Below are 19,765 nucleotides of genomic sequence, written 5' to 3' on the forward strand. Positions count from 1 at the left end.
CTGACTGATGTACATGATACCTGCCCTAAATACCTGTCCTCCTTGTCCACAATGCAGAATTGTTGCTGGGAAGAGGGCTCCCACTCAGGGACTTCTTTTTCAGGCACCATGCCCCAAGGTGGGCCACACAGACAGTTTGGGCCAATGAAAAGCGAGGCTGTGCCGGTCTCCCTGGCATTCTCATGTTGTCATCTCCTCCTAGGGACATCCTGGAGGCTATTCCTTGAAGACTATCACAGGTCTTCAAGAAGGGGTTATCACGAGACGGGGAAGGAGGCTAAATTCCTGAACTATGGCCTAAAAGAGAGCCACCTGTCCTGGAAAGGGAGTGAGAGATAAGCTTATACTAGAGAAATCCACTGAGCTTGCATGTGGTTCTATCAGCCCACCCTGAGTCGTAGAAAGAAGTCATTTTTATTGTATCTATTGTATTTAGCTTTTTAAAAGTACATAGTGAATTTGATGACACAACTTTAATCTGAAAATCATGATTGCAGATTAATCATGATTACCCTGGAAATAGGAAATGAAGACTCAGCAAGTTCCTCCTCGGAGGTCACATGACTGTTATGTGCTAAACTGTGACCTCCAAATATTCATGTTGAAGCCCTTGTAATACCTCAGAATGTGACTGTGTACAGATAGGGTTTTTAAGGAGGTGATTTGTGTTAAATGAGGTCATTAGGCTGGGCTCTCATCCAACGGCCAGGGTCCTCATAAGAAGAGATGATTGGGATACAGATGCACACAGAGACCATGTGAAACAGGTAGAAGAGAGCTGCCTGCAAACCCGCGGAAGAAAACAACCCTGCCGACACCTTAACCTCACATCCTCACATTTATTTTTCTTTTTTTTTTTTTTTTTTTTTTTTTTTTTTTTGAGAAGGAGTTTCATACTTGTTGCCCAGGCTGGAGTGCAATGCGGGATCTCAGCTCACTGCAAACTCTGACCCCCAGGTTCAAGTGATTCTCCTGCCTCAGCTTCTTGAGAAGCTGAGATTACAGGCATGAGCCACCACACCTGGCTGATTTTTGTATTTTTAGTAGAGATGGGGTTTCACCATGTTGGCCAGGCTGGTCTCAAACTCCTGAGCTCATGATCCGTTCACCTCAGCCTCCCAAAGTGCTGGGATCACTGTTGTGAGCCACTGTGCTAGGCTAACCTCAGACTTCTATTCTCCAGAACTGTGAGGAAAGAAATTGCTGTTGGTCCGCGCCACTCATTTTGGGGCATTTTGCTATGTCATCCCTAGCAAACAAATACAATGTCATGATCAGGACGGCACCTTGAGTGTCCCTGTCATCCAGAGCTACACACAATTCCTAGAACACACTTGCAACCTCAGCCTTAGAGCCTGTACTTGCCCAAGACAGCTGGTATGAACAAAAATTGCTAGATCAAATTATTAAGTGAGCTGGCATAAATTTTTGAGTGTCCCCATCTCCTCTTATCAGTTCACTCCATTTCTCTATCAGCACTCTTTCCACTTTGCTCTTGGGTGAGATTTCAGGGTGACCTAGTTTAGTCACTGTCCCCCTCCCCTATGTTGCAGATGTGGGACTGTCACTCCGAGAGGCAAAATCATATTTCTGAGAAATTATCTTGATGTCCTGTAACTTCAGTATACTGCTGGGGAAACTGGAACTCACAGAGGTTAAGTGGCTTGTCCATGGACACCAAGCACCAAGTCTTTTGACCTTGACATCACTTCTCAGCCCTTACAGCATAAGCAGAGACAGATTGTTCTGCAAAGAATGACACCTCCTTGCAGTGACTATGAATTATACAATATTTTTATATTAAAACTGATTCTGTGCTCTTTAGAGAGAGGATGGAATTGATATTGAGTGATGAATGAGCCCTTGCCAGATACTAGTAATGTAAATGAGCTAGGTTTTAATATGCCAAAGAATACAGCAAAAGAACTGACAATCACATCTCCATGGTGGGAGGGACCAGTGTTGGGGCAGGAGTCTAAGGGCGTTTGTTTCAGAAGCAGATCAGCTTCTGAGTAGCATTTGAATGAGTTTGGTGGCTTTCTTTGTCTCACTTTTAATGCATCATTTTGATGACTTCCATTGGCATAAAAAGTCAGCTGACCATTGGAATCAGATAGCCTGGGGTTATTTTAATTGTGTGATCTTGGGCAAATACTTGAATCTCACTGAGACTTACTTTTCTCTTCAATAAAATGGGAATAGTAAAAATAATTTCACTGGAGGTTTGTTGAGACAATTAAGCATCTTAAGTGCCTAGAACAGCATTTGAGATATCATACTTGATCCATTGATTTTAATTCTTCCTGCCCTACACATTAAGTTTTCTATCTACACAGCATGCATAACACTTCAATTGTTTAACTCTCAAGACAGTTGTCAGGGATAAGTTGGGTTACGTATTCATAGAAACTAAAGGGTTTTCAACTGTTATACAGATGTAAGGTTATAGCAGTTATTTTTTTCAGCTATTGTGTCCCAGACTTTGGCACACTAAAGCTGTTCAGTAAATGTGTATTGAATTGAATTATGATAAATCAAAGTCCCCTGCATAAATATTATGATTTTATTGATGCAAGAAATTCACAGGTATTTTTCTGAATAAAAATGCTAAAGTTGTTGGCAATTTGTGTATTAAAGAAAGGTAGAAAAACAACTTGCATGTGGATTTAATGTTGCTGCACCTGCTATAAATGACTAATTAACAATTTTGTCCATTAAAATGTGCAACTACAGATTGTCTGATGAGCCACTGATTCCTGATATACAAATCATTGTATGGTCAAGGTTAAGTAAATATTTTTCATTTCAAGATTATGCTGCTTTCAACAAAATTGCCATCTTAAAAAACAAAACTGCTTTTTAAGAAAAGCATACAGAAGACCATTTTAAAGTGTTTCTGAAAGTGATCAGAGAATGGCCTACAAAAATTCCTGGTACAGATTCCTAATCCTTTCCCTGTATGAGATAACACAGTAGACAGCTGGGAAACTGTGGCCGGTCTTAATTTTCAAAGTTAAAAAAAAAAAAAAAGTGAGTAAAAACACACAGGCTGCTTCTTCTCAGATTAAGCAACATAATGGTAGAAAAACATCCAAGATTTCTAGAAGAGCAAAATAACTTGGCCATATAGATGTATTACCTGTTTTACCGACTCTCAGTTCTTCTGCAAAGTCCTTACATATGTAGATCAGATTATGGCTTCTAAAGGACTTTTTAAGATTAACCTCATTTTATTCTTACACTAACAATGAAATGTTTTCATTCTCATTTGACAACTGAGAAAACCAAAGCCCAGAAATGTTTCTATGTGATGGATTAGACATTCAAGCATATGTTTTTAATTTCTAAGCTCATGCTCTTTGTGAGACTGGGAATTAAAAATTTATGATGCCTTTATGCTACCAAAGAAGTGAATTAATATGCAATGTCTTATACTTCCCACCCTTTGGTCTCCTCTCATGGGGCTCCTAACTTTGGGGAATGAATTAAGCCAGAGGTAATGATTAGCATTCTGGTAAGTAATTCAGATCCAGGGACAAAGATTTTGGAGGATGGACTTTCTGACTTTTCTAAAAAAACTGTTCTTCAATGGAAGCAAGATCTTGTATTCTTCTATGAAGACATCATTAAGTTAAATTCATGTCAACACACCTTTTTTTAAGAGTTGGAGGGAAAGGGCAAGGCATTTTTATTTGTGTGTCTGCTATGATCCCAGAGAGTGCTAGATATTAAGGGTATAGCAAAGAGAAGGACCTAGATTTAGACCTTGTCTGAACCCATTAAAGTCTGGTCTGGATGAGGAGACTTGATTCTGTGTCTGAATCATCTCTGGAGTTTATGGGGCAATAAAATAAAACACAGTAAAGCAAAATGAAAACAAGTATATATTTTTAGCACTCCCTTGATGATGTGAATCACTAGATCTGGAGGAAGGTGCAGAAATCTGTATTATTTAAATTTCCCCAGGGACACAAAGGATGACCAAGCTTGGGAAATGCTAGGCAATTAGAAAGAACATGGATTCTGAGCTTGGGTTTGAATTTTGTTTCAGCCTGGGTTTCCTACAAAGCTGAGCCTGAGACAAAGCTTATGTGTGAGGGTTTTATTGGGACATGTGGTCCCAGGGAGCAGGCAAGACAAAGAGTGAAGCAGAGAAGGAGGGAGGAGCCAGTACGAGATGCTCATGGTTTGCTGACCACTAGCATGGGGCTCGTTGCCCAATCCTGTATCACAATCTGAAAAGTCACATGGAATAAACCTTGGGACCACGTTCCTGGGAAAGAAAGAAGCAACCCTTCTGAAGGCCAGCTCCATGCACCTTCAGCAAAGTTACCCACAGCCTCATGGCCAAGTCACACAGGCAGGGCATCCCTAGACCACAGAGATGCCTGGGTTGAAGGGGTAATGGGTAGTTTAGGTCTGATAGAGGGGCCATCAGTCTGTACCACCTTGAAGCTGGTCTGTGTGGCTGTAGAACTGGTAACTGAGGCAGTTGCAGAAATGAAAATGATTAGAATCAGTGGGCAACAAATGAATGCCTAATAAAAACCCCACCTTGTCTGTCCTCTGTGTAGCTGTAGACTTCTTACCTAAACCTACTCTGCCTCAGTTACTGTAGGGTCAAACTAAGATTATACATACTTTCCTGGCAGGGTTGTTGAGTGGGTTAATCAGATATCATTTAGCCTAGCACGATGTCCAGCACACACACGATGAATGGAAAAATGTGACCTTGCTTTCTTGTCCTTCTGCTTTCAAATACAAAGAGTTTTAAGTCTTTCTATGCAACATGGCCTCCTCCAGATCCCCATGGGGATCCTCTGCAAGATTCTCTCACCTCATCCATTGAAGGGAAAACATAAAACTCTAGATTTATCAGAAGATGAAAGAGAGGCCCACAATCTGGAGCCAACAACAACACAAAAAGTCACTGTGTTTGTTCTGCAGAACAGACAGAGAGGCTTGATCTTCAAATAGTTTTTTTTTTTTTTTTTCAATCAGAAAAAAACAACACAGGATAAAAGCTGATTTTTTTTTTAAAGACAAAGTATTAGATCAAGTCTCAAATTTGTGTACTCAAAGAAGAAAGATTAAAAAGACTCCCAGATGCTGTGAGGGTTTCTGGTGCAGGATAGATAGATACATATATTAATTTTAGTTTCTATACATTTCAGATTGGGATGACAGTAAGTTTGCAGATAGTTGTACACAGGTGGATATAGGTGCTTCTTGAGTTCAGAAATAAAGTCATGCTCTGAGTGAGAAAACAAATGTGAAATTACTGCTCCAACAAAGAAAATGGTTAACTAGCCATGGATGTGCTCCAAAGATTCACTGAGAAAAGGGAAGAAATGGGCAAGTCACCAGGGATAGTAGGGGAAATCTCAGGAAAACAGAGCTCTGATGTAACCCACTTATTTACTGAGCCAACCCAGTGAGTCCATTATTTCAGCCACTTGCTAGGAGCTGGGGACACAGAAGTGGACAGGATTGTGCCCGTTGCCTTTCCTGAGGACTGCTATGGTACCAATGTGGACATGATGCTTGAAGATGCAGATGAAAGACTTTTATCCTGTAGAGGTTAGGCAAGGTCTCCAAAGGAGGTGACATTGGAACTCAATTGGAACGTTCACCTGGTACACTGTGGGAGCAGAAAGGGCTCATTCTATAAGCACTGTTAAGAAATTTAAAAAATCCCAGAGTTAAATTTAATTATTTGTACACTCCAACCTGAAGTGTTGGCTCTTATCCATTGAAAACAGATTTTTGAATCAGAAAAACCTAGCTTCAGTTCCTTGCTGGTTTACTTCCTATCTGCCATCTCTATGCCTGCATCAAACACAGGAAACTTGGAGTTCAGGAAGTTGAAGTAACTTGCTCAAAATCAACCTCCCAGGATAGTGTGAAGACATAAAGAGCTAGTAGACATGCAGCCTTCCCCAAGGCCTGTCATGCAGTAACGTCTCAGCATGTGGGACTGTTACTTCTCAGTGTGTGAGGATGGATGAGGGTGAGGTGAGCTCCACTGAACCCTGGCCAAGGTGTGCCCTGCAAATAACTCCTCTGTCCTGTGCATCCTGCACAAGGTGGGAAAAAAGGGAAGGTCTGGACAAGGAAAGATGAGAATTCTGGTTTTGAGGGAAGGAGGTTGCAGTGAAAGGATAAAGATGGTTTATCCTGGGACTTCAAGACTAGGGCAAACCATCCCTTCCCACTCCCCTCTGTCTCTGCTCCCGCTATGCTTACACAGCCAGCTTACCAGGGCTGTTGGTATCAGGAAAAGCAGAGCTCTGCTCCATGGTAGCTCCATAAAGCCTGCTCTACTGAATGCAGCTCCCAGCCCACTATACCATCACTGCTTTTGCTTGGGATTTGTATTTTTTCTTCATGGTATTTAAACCTTTTAAATAACATATTTTGTTTTTATTTGTTCTTTTTATATGCCTTTCCACTAGAATGTAAGTTCTAGGAAGGCAAAAACTTGTTTCCCTCCTGTTTTCCCAAAAGTAATATGTTCTTAAAAATAACTGTTGAATGGATGTGTGAAAGAACGATCTGTGAACTGAAGAACAACCTGGAAGGGAAAACTCCAAGGGGTCAGCCCCTCTTTTGTTTTATTCATCTTACTGATTTTTACAATATTCCTTTCATGTATTTCAGCCTCAAACTTGGTTAGTCTCTGCTACTTCTCTCCTTCTCTATCTCCACAGATAGAAAACCACTCAGATGTCTCATTAATTATATTTTGTGACTACTTGTCCACATCTCCCTGTCTCTGCTGCTGGAATAATTGCTAAACTGGGCCACCATAATAACACCTGGACTGCTCTCTCTCCCTCCTTCATGTCAGTCTTCACTGATGTCCATGCTGTAATCAGAAAGATCTTTCCAAAATGAAGACCTGACTGTGCCAACCTGTTCAAACTCTTTACATGTTTTAGAAGTTTTAAGATTCTTCTGCTTCTCTAGTTTCATTTTGTTCTTTACACACATACCTTAGGCTCCAGCAGAAATGAACTCCTTACAGTTCACTGTATCTTGTCTCTAGGCAATGGTGTATGCATCACATTAACTCTATTTCTGACTTCTACCCAGCGGTCTGTAGCCCATCTGATCCTTAAGCTTCTTGAACGCGAAGACTACACCTGTGAATTACACTGTGCATCTACACCTACCAGAATCCTCAGCATAGGTAGGAGTCAATAAATATGTAAACCACACAGCAATTCTACCAATTCCTTGAATGTCTGCTTAGAAAATTCCAGTATTCTTGAAACTGATAACCTGAGAAGACAATTTTCAAACATAAATACTGAGGAACTGACACCAAAACTTGATGATCCCTCTAAGGCATAAGTTCTCAGAAGAAATGTTTCTAGTTGGTTATCAGCCTCATTTTGGCTATTTCTGTCTCTCTCCTCTCTAACATCAATACTTATTATGACAAGAAAACCAATCAGGAAAAGATCTATAGCTCAACAGAATGGTCTAAATGATGCTTTTCCCCTTTAACTGAATAAAGGAAAACAAAATATTCAATCCTGCACTCTCCGTCAGTTCATCTGTTTCTTATAGGCCATCATGGTGACAGCTACCAAAAAGGTTGGCCATGAACATACCTCCTGCTGCCCGGGAAAGACACATCTGTACGTGTCTGTGTTCAGAAACAGACAGGAGTTTAAGATAAGCATATTTTTCAAAAGTGCAGTGCAGCACAACAGATTGGGTGCCTGCAAACAGGTTGAGCACATACTTGTGTTTATTTTAAAGAACAGAAAACAGACAAAATGCTTCATTAATTGGTGGATTTGAGGATGTGCAATAGAGATACGTGGAAGAAAGTAAAAACTGAAACTCAGTGGTAAGAGGAAAGTTAATACCAACAACAACAATAAGAGATATGTTGCTGTGGGCTAAAACTGATGGAATTTTGCAGCAGCAAGGCACTTTGCAGATCACTGGATTCCAGGCTCAGGCTTTCGTAGATGTGTATGGGAAGCAGGAGAAGTGAAGTCAGTTATCTAAGGTAGCATGGCAGGATGGGAAGGAAAATGGCTTAGAACCCAGGTGCCCACACAAATCAATCTTGATGTAGCCACCTTTCTGGGTGAATAGCCTCATTGTACATGACGAATCATTAACTCTCAAGGTCAACTTGTGGAGACAGTCCAGATCTGGGCATTGGACCCCATTTTGGGTATTCTCCCAACAATTCTGTCTCCACATAATTTTTTTCTGTTGTAGATCTAAGTACTTGATGCCTGGACCATGAACAGAGAACAATCAAGTTTGCATGATCAACTCCAGAAAAGAAAAGGAAAGAGCAAGGACTTGAGATTTCACTTGTATTTAAATTCTAATTTGGCCAAATACTGCTGATACAACATGGGACACGTTAACCTCTTAAATTCAATTCTTGATTTCTTTTTCTGTATAATGATAGTAATAATCTTTACCATAAAGGGCACTGTGTGAGGTTGAAATGAAACTGTAACTTAAGACTCTGGCAGAGTACTTGCACATACCATCTTTCACATAGTGGGAATACCAATTTTTCTCAGCAAACAAAGGGAATGAGACTTAGGCTAAAGCATTATTTTGAAATGTACCTTTGGCTACTACTTTTACATTACCTAGTGACAGGTAGTTGCAAATTTAAAAATAATTAGAAATTATGACACCAAATAAATAGATTAAGAAAATTTGTAGGTAGCACTTAAAAGTGAATCTGGCAAAATGTGTTACTCTGAGCAGAACATGGTGTGAAATCCCAGCAGAGTAAAAGGTCAGAGCTCCTCAAGGAGCTATAAGACTTTGTCAGAAAAGCTCAAAATCATATGGATTATATTGTAAATATATGGTATACACTCACACGGGTATGAATGTATGTGTGAAATTATATGTATGTATGTGTGCTATATAGCTTTATATATGTATGTGTGTATATAGCATATATACACACATACATATATGTACATACATGTATATATACATATATGTATGTATACACACATGTATATATGTATGTGTGTATATAATTGCTTTATATATGTATATGTCTATATAGCACATATACATATATATATATATATATATATATATATATATATAATTGTTTTCATGTTTAAACGAGCTGATTGCATTTAAAGTCAGCTTTTGTGAAGGAAGTTAGCATCTGAGGGGTTTTATTTTCATATCCTGTAGGATGCTCACGGGACAATTGAACATAATTTCTCTCTTTCTCAAAAGGTGAGAATGGTGAACAACTGGAAATCACGAAAGATCACATTACAGTTCTTGCCCCATATCTTAATAAATCTTTTTTTTTTTTTGAGATGGAGTTTCGCTCTTGTGACCCAGGCTGGAAGGCAATGGCGCGATCTTGGCTCACTACAGCCTGACTCCGGGGTTCAAGCGATTCTCCTGCCTCAGCCTCCTGAGTAGCTGGGATTACAGTCTCCCACCACCATCCTGCTATTTTTTATATTTTTTAGTGGAAATGGGGTTTCTGTTGGCCACACTGGTCTTGAACTCCTGACCTCAGGTGATCTGCCTGCCTTGGCCTCCTAAAGTGCTGGGATTACAGGTGTGAGTCACTGTCACCAGCCTTAATAAACTTTAAACTCAGACCTGCCACTTATACTCTCTCCTTCTCAGTTGGCTCATTTGTGAAATGGGGTAATCATGGTTCTTCCCATTGCCCCAGTTCCAGCCTTATTTTAAAGGTTAAGAAAAATGCCTAAAATTTAGGCATGAAACACCAAATATGTGTTGATTCATTCTTTTTTCAAGCTCTGAGGCATAGTGATGGGATGGGGCAGCCCTGGCTGGCATTCTCAGGCTCAGGCACTGTCAGGAAGGTCAGCGGAGGCATCCTAGGAGAGACACTAAGTAGACTCCTAAGATATGAAGGGAAGCAACCAACTTAAAAGGAGGTTAGGGGTCAGAAGAGGGTGGTGAGGTTTCCCAGTAGAGAGGACGTTTGGCACATACAGAAGAAAGGCAAGTTGTCCTTACACACACATATTTATAGCAGCACAATTTGCAATTGCAAAAATGTGGAACCAACCCGAATGCCCATCAATCAACAAGTGGATAACTATGGTATATATACATATGCTGAAACACTGCTTAGTCATGAAAGTCATGAAAAGGAATGGATTAATGGCATTCACAGTAGCTGGGATGAGACTGGAGACTATTATTCTAAGTGAAGTAACTCAGGAATGGAAAACCAAACTTTGTATGTTCTCATTCATAAGTGGGAGCCAGGCTATGAGGATGCAAAGTCACAAGCATGACACAATGGACTCTGGGGACTCAGGGGGAAAGGGTGGGAAGGCGGTGAGGGACAAAAGACTACACATTGAGTGCAGTGTATACTGCTTGGGTGATGGGTGAACCAAAATCTGACAAATCACCACTAAAAAACTTACTGTAACCAAACATCACCTGTTCCTCAATAACCTATGGAAATTAAAAAAAAATAAATAAATAAGAAAAAGAAAAAGAAAGGCACATTGTTACTTGTCCACAGAAGGGAAAGACATCTGGTCCTCTGAATCATAGATTTCAAGGGGAGAAAGTACGAGAGGGAGGTAGGATCAGACTGTACCTGTTCTCAGTGGACACCTTTCATTTAGACTTTGAGATAGAGAGAGGCCTTTGACGTATGTTAAAGAAGTTATTGCTATGATTGGAACTGATCTGGTAACTTAAAAACATTAATGTTTTTTAAAGATGGGAGTCTGGCCCTGTTGCTCAGGATGGTCTCAAACCCTTGGGCTCAAGCAATCTTCCTGCCTTGGCCTCCCAAAGCACCAGGATGTGAGCCATTTGGCAACTTAAATGCTAGGAATTCCCTGTGTCAGGAATAACGTGGCTCTCACAAATAGCAGCTTTTGTTTCTGTTCCTGGGGCCCTTCTCCTGCCCCATCCCCAACCTCTGCATCGCTTCTCTATTTCCACGTTTTCACAGTTTTGTGAACATCTTCATCCTCTCCATACCCTTGATATTGGCTCTGCCTTCAACAGGAGACACTTGAGAGTTCTGTGTTTGAAGTCAAAGCTGTTCTCGAAAGCCCAAAAATCTTTTTAGGAAGAAGTTTTAGAAGCTGTGCCATCTTTTCCTTGACTTAATGCTGCTGTACCACACTGTGACGGCTGCTACATGATACATAGAATCGAAGGTTTAAAGGATTCTAGAAATTGCAGCATTTCCATGGCCATCGCCTCTCCTGTGCCTCATGGAGAAAGACTGATGGCCTTTTTTTCCCCTTAGAGACAAGATCTCTCTTTCTTTCTGAAGCTGGAGTGTGGTAATGCCATTATAGTTCACTGCAGCCTTGAATTCCAGGGCTCAAGGATCCTCCCACCTCAGCCTCTGAGAAGCTGGAGCTATAGGCTTGCTCTACCATCCCTGGCTAACGTTTTAACTTTTTTTTTTTTTTTTTTTTTTTTTTTTTTTTTTTTGGTAAAGACAGGATCTTTCTATGTTGCCCAGGCTGGCTTATTAACTCCTGGCCTCAATTGATCCTCCCACACCCAGCCTCCTGAGTCCCTGGGATTAGAGGCATGAGCCACTACACTCAGCTCTTATAGCCATCTTTTTAACCCAAGCTCCATTTATAACAGTGCCGGGTCCAAGATGAGTGGACCCTTTAAATGTAGGAACAAACAACAGAGGAGGAAACAGGCCCAGAACATGGGTTACAGTCATGGCTTCCTGACTTCCAGTTTTCTGTTTTCAGTAAGAAAATACCTGGGTCACTCTTAATTACAGGGGATGAGTGTACTCTTCCCCAATCCAGAAGTTCTATTCCACAGGCTGAAAGCACCATGAGGCTGATGCTCCGGCTCCTCTCTACTCCCTCACTCTCTCATCTCCTGGTCGGCAGGAATGACATAACTCCACAGCGGAGTTGAGAAGCTGAGAGTTTAGAGGAAGAAACAGGGCGAGTCCTGCCTAGCCAAGCTCACACCCTTGTTCTCCCCTCGTCAGCAGCTTCTCTGCTTGGTGCCTCGATCTCTCCAGACAGCAGACTTTGCAGTTAGGGCCTGCTCCTCCCTGAGGTGGCCTGCGGGTCTCCACCCTTTGCACTCTCTTCCTCTCCCTCTTGGACTGAGTTCCTGCAGGGAGCATGCATTTTTTTAGTTCACATTCAGGTGCAGCTGCCTATGCCTTGCCCAAGAAAGCTTCTCTGGCCCCAAATGACCTATGACTTCTGGATGAGTCTGGCTGATTCTGGGGGTTCAGATAAAAGGGACATTTCCCAAGATGATCTTTGCTTGCAATAAAGGCAGACTTTTTTTCTCCCACCTTCCTTAAGTCTTGTTTATAGCCCTATCGGTTCAGAACGCAAGCTCCATAAGTTGATGCTATTTTGGGCCTCCCTCAGCCCCAACTCTGAAAAGCAAATTCTCCCTTGCTCCTGAGGGACCCTGTTCAATGGGACATGTGTGATGTGAGTATGTCCCCATGCACGCCTCGCTGATGATGCTGGCGTGCATGGAGACACATTCACATGACATCTTTCCCGGGCTGATCAAGGCCAGCTGCACATCAGGATTTGCAAGAAGTACCGACTAGCAAAGGACTAAGTCACCTGGCCCTGGGAGTTTCCAGAATGCATCATCCAGCCAAAGCCTTGCAAACATGAATAGGGCCAGCCCCCAACTGCTGGTGCTGGAATTTGTAGATACAGCCCAGGAATGGCTCAGCTGTGTTGAGACAGATGTGCCTCAGGACTTGCAAAGGAGCTCCCAGGCTGAAGTGTTGTGTACTGGGCTTTGTCAGCTGCCTGGCCCACTGACCACAGGGTTTGGAAGGCAGCTGAGCCTCTTGGAAATCTGTTGCCTTACATTTGACAATGTAGGAAGGGAGCATCTTGTCTCCCTTGCAGGGTGTGAAGGTCAGTATTCAGGACACTGCTTTTGCACTAGTGGCCAAAATCTAAATCACGTAAAAGCCTCCAATTCCCCCCCGCCCCGACACCCAGTAATAGAGTGTTAAACTTAAGGAACAGCATTTCTTATACAATGACAAAGTAAAATTAAAACTTATATTATGAAATGTTGGTTTTAAAGCTATACATGTGTGACAATTAAAAAGAGAATTACAATCAGGCTGTTATGTACACCAAGATATTTCAAAGAGCATCTGACTTTTGAATTCCTCTGCATCCTTAACATTCTTTGAAGGAATACTTAACATTACTTTCTGACAAAAATGAAATAACCTTAATTATACAACATGTAGAAAATGAAAACACACACAAGAAAGCAAAAATCACCCTTAATTCCATCATCAGAGTTAACTACTTTTAATCAGAGTATACTGTATTTTGTAACCTGACTTTTATCATAAAAAAAAAAATAAATTGTAAACACACTTGGGTATCTTCAGATAGTTTTAAAGCACTATTTTCAATGGCTGAATAGAATTACATTGTGTGGCTGAAAAGTGTATATACTGTTGGTCACATGAACTAACCCTGATACAACATGGAAGGGGCAGTCAGTGTCATTAACATACTGTGCAATTTTTAGAGGGCTTCTTTGATGATTCCTACCACAAGCCCCCAGTTGACTATGATTAGGAAGCATGCAGAGAAAGCTGTATGTACCCCAAGAAGGGTATTTTGTCCAATTAGATATGGCCAAACCTCACACGTCAGAATGACTGATTTTTTTTTTTTTTCTAGATAGAGTTTTGCTCTTGTTGCCCAGGCTGGAGTGCAATGGCATGATCTCAGCTCACCACAACCTCTGCCTCCCAGGTTCAGGAGATTATTCTGCCTCAGCCTCCTGAGTAGCTAGGATTACAGGCATACACCAGCATGCCCAGCTAATTTTTTATTTTTAGATGGGGTTACTCCATGTTGGTCAGGCTGGTCTCGATCTTCCAACCTCAGGTGATCTGCCCGCCTAGGCCTCCCAAATTGCTGGGATTACAGGTGTAATTCTAGGCCATCACCCCCGGCTAGAATGGCTGCTATTAAAAAGGCAAAAGGTAAGTTTGGGAGAGGATGTTGAGCAAAGGGAACCCTTGCAGACAGTTGTTCTGAATATAAAGTAATACAAGCGTTAAAGAACATGATATAGAGGTTTCTGAAAAAGTTAAAAAGAGAGGCATCATATGTTCCAGTAATCTCATTACTGGTTACTTATCCAAAGGAAATGAAATCAATATATTAAAGAGATATCTGCACTCCCATGTTCATTGCAGCAATATTTATGATAGCTAAGATATGAAATCAACCTAAGTGTCTCACCAGATGGATGGGTTAAAAAATGTGGTAACTACACACAGTGGAGTACTATTCAGCCTTAAACAACAAGGAAATCCTCCACTTGTGACAACAAGGATGAATGTGGAAAAAATTATGTTAAGTGAAGTAAGACAGATGCAGAAAGCCAAAATACCAAATGATCTCACTTATATATGGAATCTAAAAGAGTTGTATAGTCAGTTTTCTTGGCGCTAATACAAGACATACTCAAAACCAGGTGATTTATTAATTAAAGAGATTTAATGGATCCACAGTTCTGCTGGTTAGGAGGTCTCACATCATGGTGAAAGGCAAAGGAAGAACAAAGGCATGTCTTACATGGTGGCAGGCAAGAGTGTGTGCAGAAAAACTGCCCTTTATAAAATCATCAGATCTCTTGAGACTTATTCACTATCAAGAAGACAGCATAGGAAAGATCTAGCCTCATGATTCAATTACCTTCCATTTTTCTCCCACAATATGTGGAGATTATTGGAGCTACAATTCAAGATGAGATTTGGGTGGGGACACAGCCAAACCATATCAAGAGTTGAACTCATGGAAGTAGAGAATAGAATGGTGGTTACCAGAGGTTTACAGGGATTTGGAGTCATTGAGGGGTGTTGGTAAAAAGATACAAAAGTTTACTTAGAAGAAATAAGTTCAGAATATCGATTATACAATATAGCAACTAGAGTTAATATCTATGTATGTATTCTTGCAAATTATGGAGGCTATAAAGTTTAAGTGCTCTTATTACAAACAATAATTAGTGTGTGAAGCACAGTATATGTTAATTAGCTGAATTAGTCATTCCACATGTGTACATATTTCAAAACAACGTCTATACCATAGCAGTTTTTGTCAATTAAAAATTTTACAAAAATGATAATGGAGAGAAAAGACATTGCAAAGATTGGATTCAAGGGCCAGAAGAACATTGGGCTGGAGAGCTACTTCCAGGAAGAACCAGAGGTTGATCAAGCAGCCTTTCCCACCCCAAGACAGTGGATGGTCACTGTTTGCCAAGGACAATTTCAAAATTATTACTGCCTGGTGACTGCTCTGTTTTTTCTTATTTTCCCCTTTACAAATGGGATGTTGATTGTGGTTAACCTGTCCCATTGCATCCAGCACATTTTGGGCATGTGGAGGACTATTAACTATCTTTTTAGTTCATAGGTCCATGGATAAGAGGAGCCAACTTCAGATTTGATGTGGAAACCATTGTAAGATGGACCTTGAGCCTGGTACCATTTTTAGATGAGATACTATATCTTGTTTCTGGAAGGAAGGTAAGAGAGTATTTGTGTCTCAAAGTGTGGACTGCAATATATATATGGTTAGACTGTGTCCCCACCCAAATCTTATGTTGAATTGCAATCCTCATAATCCCTACATGTTGAGGGAGGGACCCAGTGGAAGGAGATTGAATCATGGGGGTGGTTTTTCCCATGCTGTTCTCATGATAGTGAACAAGTTTCCACGAGATCTGAGATCTGACAGTTTGATAAGGCAGTTTTCCTGCTATTGCTATCTCTCTGCTTCCTGCTACCACGGGAAGAAGGTCTTTGCTTCCCCTTTACCTTTTGCCATGATTTATAAATTTCTTGATGCCTCTTCAGCCATGTAGAACTGTGAGTCAATTAAACCTCTTTTCCTTATAAATTATCCAATACTGGGGAGTTTTTATAGCAGTGTGAAAACAAACCAATATAAGTATATTTTGCTGTTGCTCAAAAAGTAATAACTTCCTCTTTCCACTCTCCTGGAAATGGTACATTTTGGTTGTACCAAAAGATTTGTACTCTTTTGTGCAGAAGACAATGCCACATGACCAAGCCCAGTGGTTGTTGGGCTTGGTCATGTGACATAAACCATGTCACATGGCCAATGGAATGGGAAGAAGTGTAGATGTGCCCTTTCTAAGTGGAAGCTAAGAAAGTCACTGCAAGTCTCTCCCAGGTGTACCAGCATGCTTGTACTCCTGCCCTCTACCTTAATTAAGAATGTCACATTCTTTCCCCTTGTGAGTCCTAGAATGAGAAGATAGGGTAGGGCAACGTGATTGAATTTACTGCTTAAAGCAGAACCCATGTATTGGATATGACTGTGAAGCAAATACTAGTTGTTGTAAGTCACTGAAACATTTCAGTAATGACCTATGTCACATGACATCACCATGGCACAACATAGAGAATACAAAAATAAGACATTAAAAATGGTGGGTAGGTTAAAGTAGGTTTTGGAGGTCTTTGACTAGTTATCTGAAGAATTGTTTAATTTGTGTATGATTGAGAAACTACTTACCACTTTTTATTGTAGCAAAAGAGGCAAAACATAAATTTTTCCATTTTACCATTTTTAGATGTTCAGTCCAGTGGCATTAAGTATGTTCACCTTGCTATGTAACTACCACTGCTATCCATCTCCATAACACTCTCATTATCCCAATGGAAATACTATACCCATTAAATAATTGTTGAAGACTTTTGTAGAAAGGAAGACCTGTTTTTACATTTTTGAGCAACCATCACTTTATAATGTGTGCTAAGACAAATGATCACAATATTGCCATTGATATTTGTCCTTTCCACATTTCCTGTGGCCCTGATTCAAATTGTGGAAAAGTCATCAGCAATGCCTCACCTCAAGGAATTTCTTACAAAATATAAAAGCAGAAATTCCCAGATATTAATGTCACTTTTTGTTCTTTGTAAAGGTCTAGGCTCACTGGAAACAATCTGTTGAAAAGAGGGGGCAGATCCAGTGAAGCGCTGAGGACAAGGAGAGAAGGCAGGAAAGAGAAAGGCAGAACAGGGGAAGTGAGAGAATGATTGTGGTGAGTTTGAAAGGAGGTAGCTGCCCTCGGGATGAAGAGCACTGGCACTCTCCCTTATTATGATCATCTCTGTTCTGTAGCAGACCCCTGGATGGCCGGCAAAGGCATTAGACTTCCAGGAGCCACAGTGCTGGAGGCAATGAGGGTGTCGCAGTGGCCAGGAAAGCATGAAGGTCAGAGGCCCTGGCTCCTTCCTCTAATTGAGAGTTAAACCCCCAGACATCTACAACATACTCGGAAGATGGTGAGGTCCAGCATAGACTGACAATAGATTTCCCACTAAGCTGGGGTGAGGTGTCATATTTAATTTGATTTAAATAAGGTAGAGCTGTACCTCTGACTTTGTGAACTACATTTTCACCCCTTTTGGATGCATTACATCTTTTTTTTCTGAGGTTGGGATGAATTTCACTTTTTTCACAAAAGCAGAGAGTAAAGCTGAAGGGGCTAGGACAACTGAAGAAAAGCCGTTCTTCTCCTACATAGTATGGTCATAGTTAGAACCCAACCCATCTGGTAAATGCTAACATCCAGCTTTGCAGAACCTCTCCGGAAGAGTTCTTCAGGGCATGAATGCCTATTATAAGGTTATTAACTAGATATGAGAAGAGAACCCGATGATTATTAATCTGTAGAACAGCCTGTCTCCTCCTTTATATTTTTGCCAATATCAATTGCCTAGGGGTCTAGAGACAAATTATTCCTTGTTCTAAAGTCTTTCTTCAAGCACTACCAGGTAGTGATTTATAAAAATAAAACACATTACAGGAGGCTGAGGCAGGAGAATTGCCTGAACCCAGGAGGCGGAGGCTGCGGTGAGCCGAGATCACGCCATTGCACTCCAGCCTGGGCAACAAGAGTGAAACTCCGTCTCAAAAAATAAAAATAAAAATAAAAAAAATAAAACACATTGACTAAAAATAATTATAGAAAAATATATTAAAATGCATGACAATAATAGCAGCAACAAGTGACCCACTAAGTTCAGAGGTAAAGAGAAAAAAATAATAAAAAGTTTTTTAAACAGATTAAACAGTTGAACATTTGAATCATTAAAAATAACTATATGTGTCAAATTTTAAGTGAGAAAAACAAATGTTTCGCAAATTTAATCAAGAAAACAAAAGATGTTATAAACAAATTAGAGGCTAGAAGAGTAATACAACAAATGTATCATTTACAATTGTAAAAAGAATGTGCACTAAGCTATCCTGAAAATATACTGCTGAGGTTAGCACATTGTATTATAATTGCGAGTTCATTTGTCCATCTCCTCAATATTAAGTTTTTGAATGCAGAGTCTCTCAAGTCCTTGTCTTTTTTATGCCAAGTACCATGATTAAACACAATAAAACTAAATAAAAGCACATGTAGTTCTAGCAGCCGGGGGCTTTCAATAAATAATAATGAGTGAGTTGTTTTTTCAAAACATATGTATCTGAAAGTGGCTGAAGAAAATGATAACATAAATAGGACAATAACAAAAGAAGCAATTAAAAATTATAGAAAATTATTCCTATTATATGCTTTATGAGTTACTTAAGACCTAAAAGGAGAAACATATTATTTTTGAAAGTACACAAAGCGAATTCAATTCATATTATGAAACTAATATAATTTAGAATTAAATAATACTTTAATAAATGTCTCAAATGATGCTACATGAAAGACACATTACAGAGCTAAGTCCGAGTTTTTACATATAAAAGTCTGGGTTTTCAGAGAGACCCTCCAGATGCTTGACTATGCCCCGGAGGCTGTTGCCGTGGGCTGCAGTCAGTACCCATTTCTCCTCCTTGATCTGGGGAACTATTTCTTCATTCCAGAAGGGCAGAGCTCGGCAATCGTGTCCTTCAGACTCTCACAGGAGGGTAACTGATCTTCTATGAGGTCTGTATACCTGTGATCCTTACTGATGTTGCTGTAGAAAGGATGGTCGGGCTCCATCTGAGGTGGTGGGACATCATAGGAGCGCCTCCATATCTTCACCTGGGCCTCACCATGCTTTGCAGCGGTTTCTGCTTTATTGAGACCAGTTAGACCCCCATAGTGCTGCTCATTGAGGCACCAAGTCCTCACTACTGGCAGTCACATCTGATCAATGGCATCTAGCACTGTCCAGAGGGTCCGGATCGCTCTCTTCTGCACTGAGTTGAAGCAGATGTCAAACTCATCGCCAGCATCTCGCAGCACCTGCCCACCACGCTTGGCCTCCTCGTGGCCCACCGGGCTTACATCGGCGTCGTACCAGCCGCTGAAGCGGTTCTCCAAGTTCTGCGTGCTCTCGCCGTGCCGGATCAGTACCAGTTTGTAGGCAGCCATGGCTATCATGGAGCTGAACTTGCCGACTGGTATTCCCATTGTCTATGAATTGAACAAGAATTTGAAACCCATCAAGCCCATGCAGTTCCTGGGGGATGAAGAGACCGTTCGTAAAGCCATGGAAGCTGTGACTGCCCAGGGGAAAGCCAAGAAGTGAAGGCCAGCGGGCAGGCTGCTGTCCCCAGGAGCACCCTCCCTGCCTGTTGCATCCCTCTACCCCTCCCTCCTGCACATGTCACACTCACCACATCTGTAGACATCTTGAGTTGTAGCTGCAGATGGGGACTGGTGGTTCCCATTTTCATTTTAGCCATTTTGTCTCCTGTACCCA

At 40.9% G+C, this 19,765-nt stretch overlaps 1 pseudogene; it reads right to left on the bottom strand.

Annotated features, from left to right (window-relative positions):
- Positions 1–18,808: 18,808 nt before the first annotated feature.
- Positions 18,809–19,434, bottom strand: LOC101035703 (phosphoglycerate mutase 1 pseudogene; annotated as a pseudogene).
- Between the last annotated feature and the right edge of the window lie 331 nt (positions 19,435–19,765).

The sequence above is a fragment of the Saimiri boliviensis genome, chromosome 3, assembly GCF_048565385.1.
Source record: "Saimiri boliviensis isolate mSaiBol1 chromosome 3, mSaiBol1.pri, whole genome shotgun sequence".
In the NCBI taxonomy this organism is placed as follows: Eukaryota; Metazoa; Chordata; class Mammalia; order Primates; family Cebidae; genus Saimiri; species Saimiri boliviensis.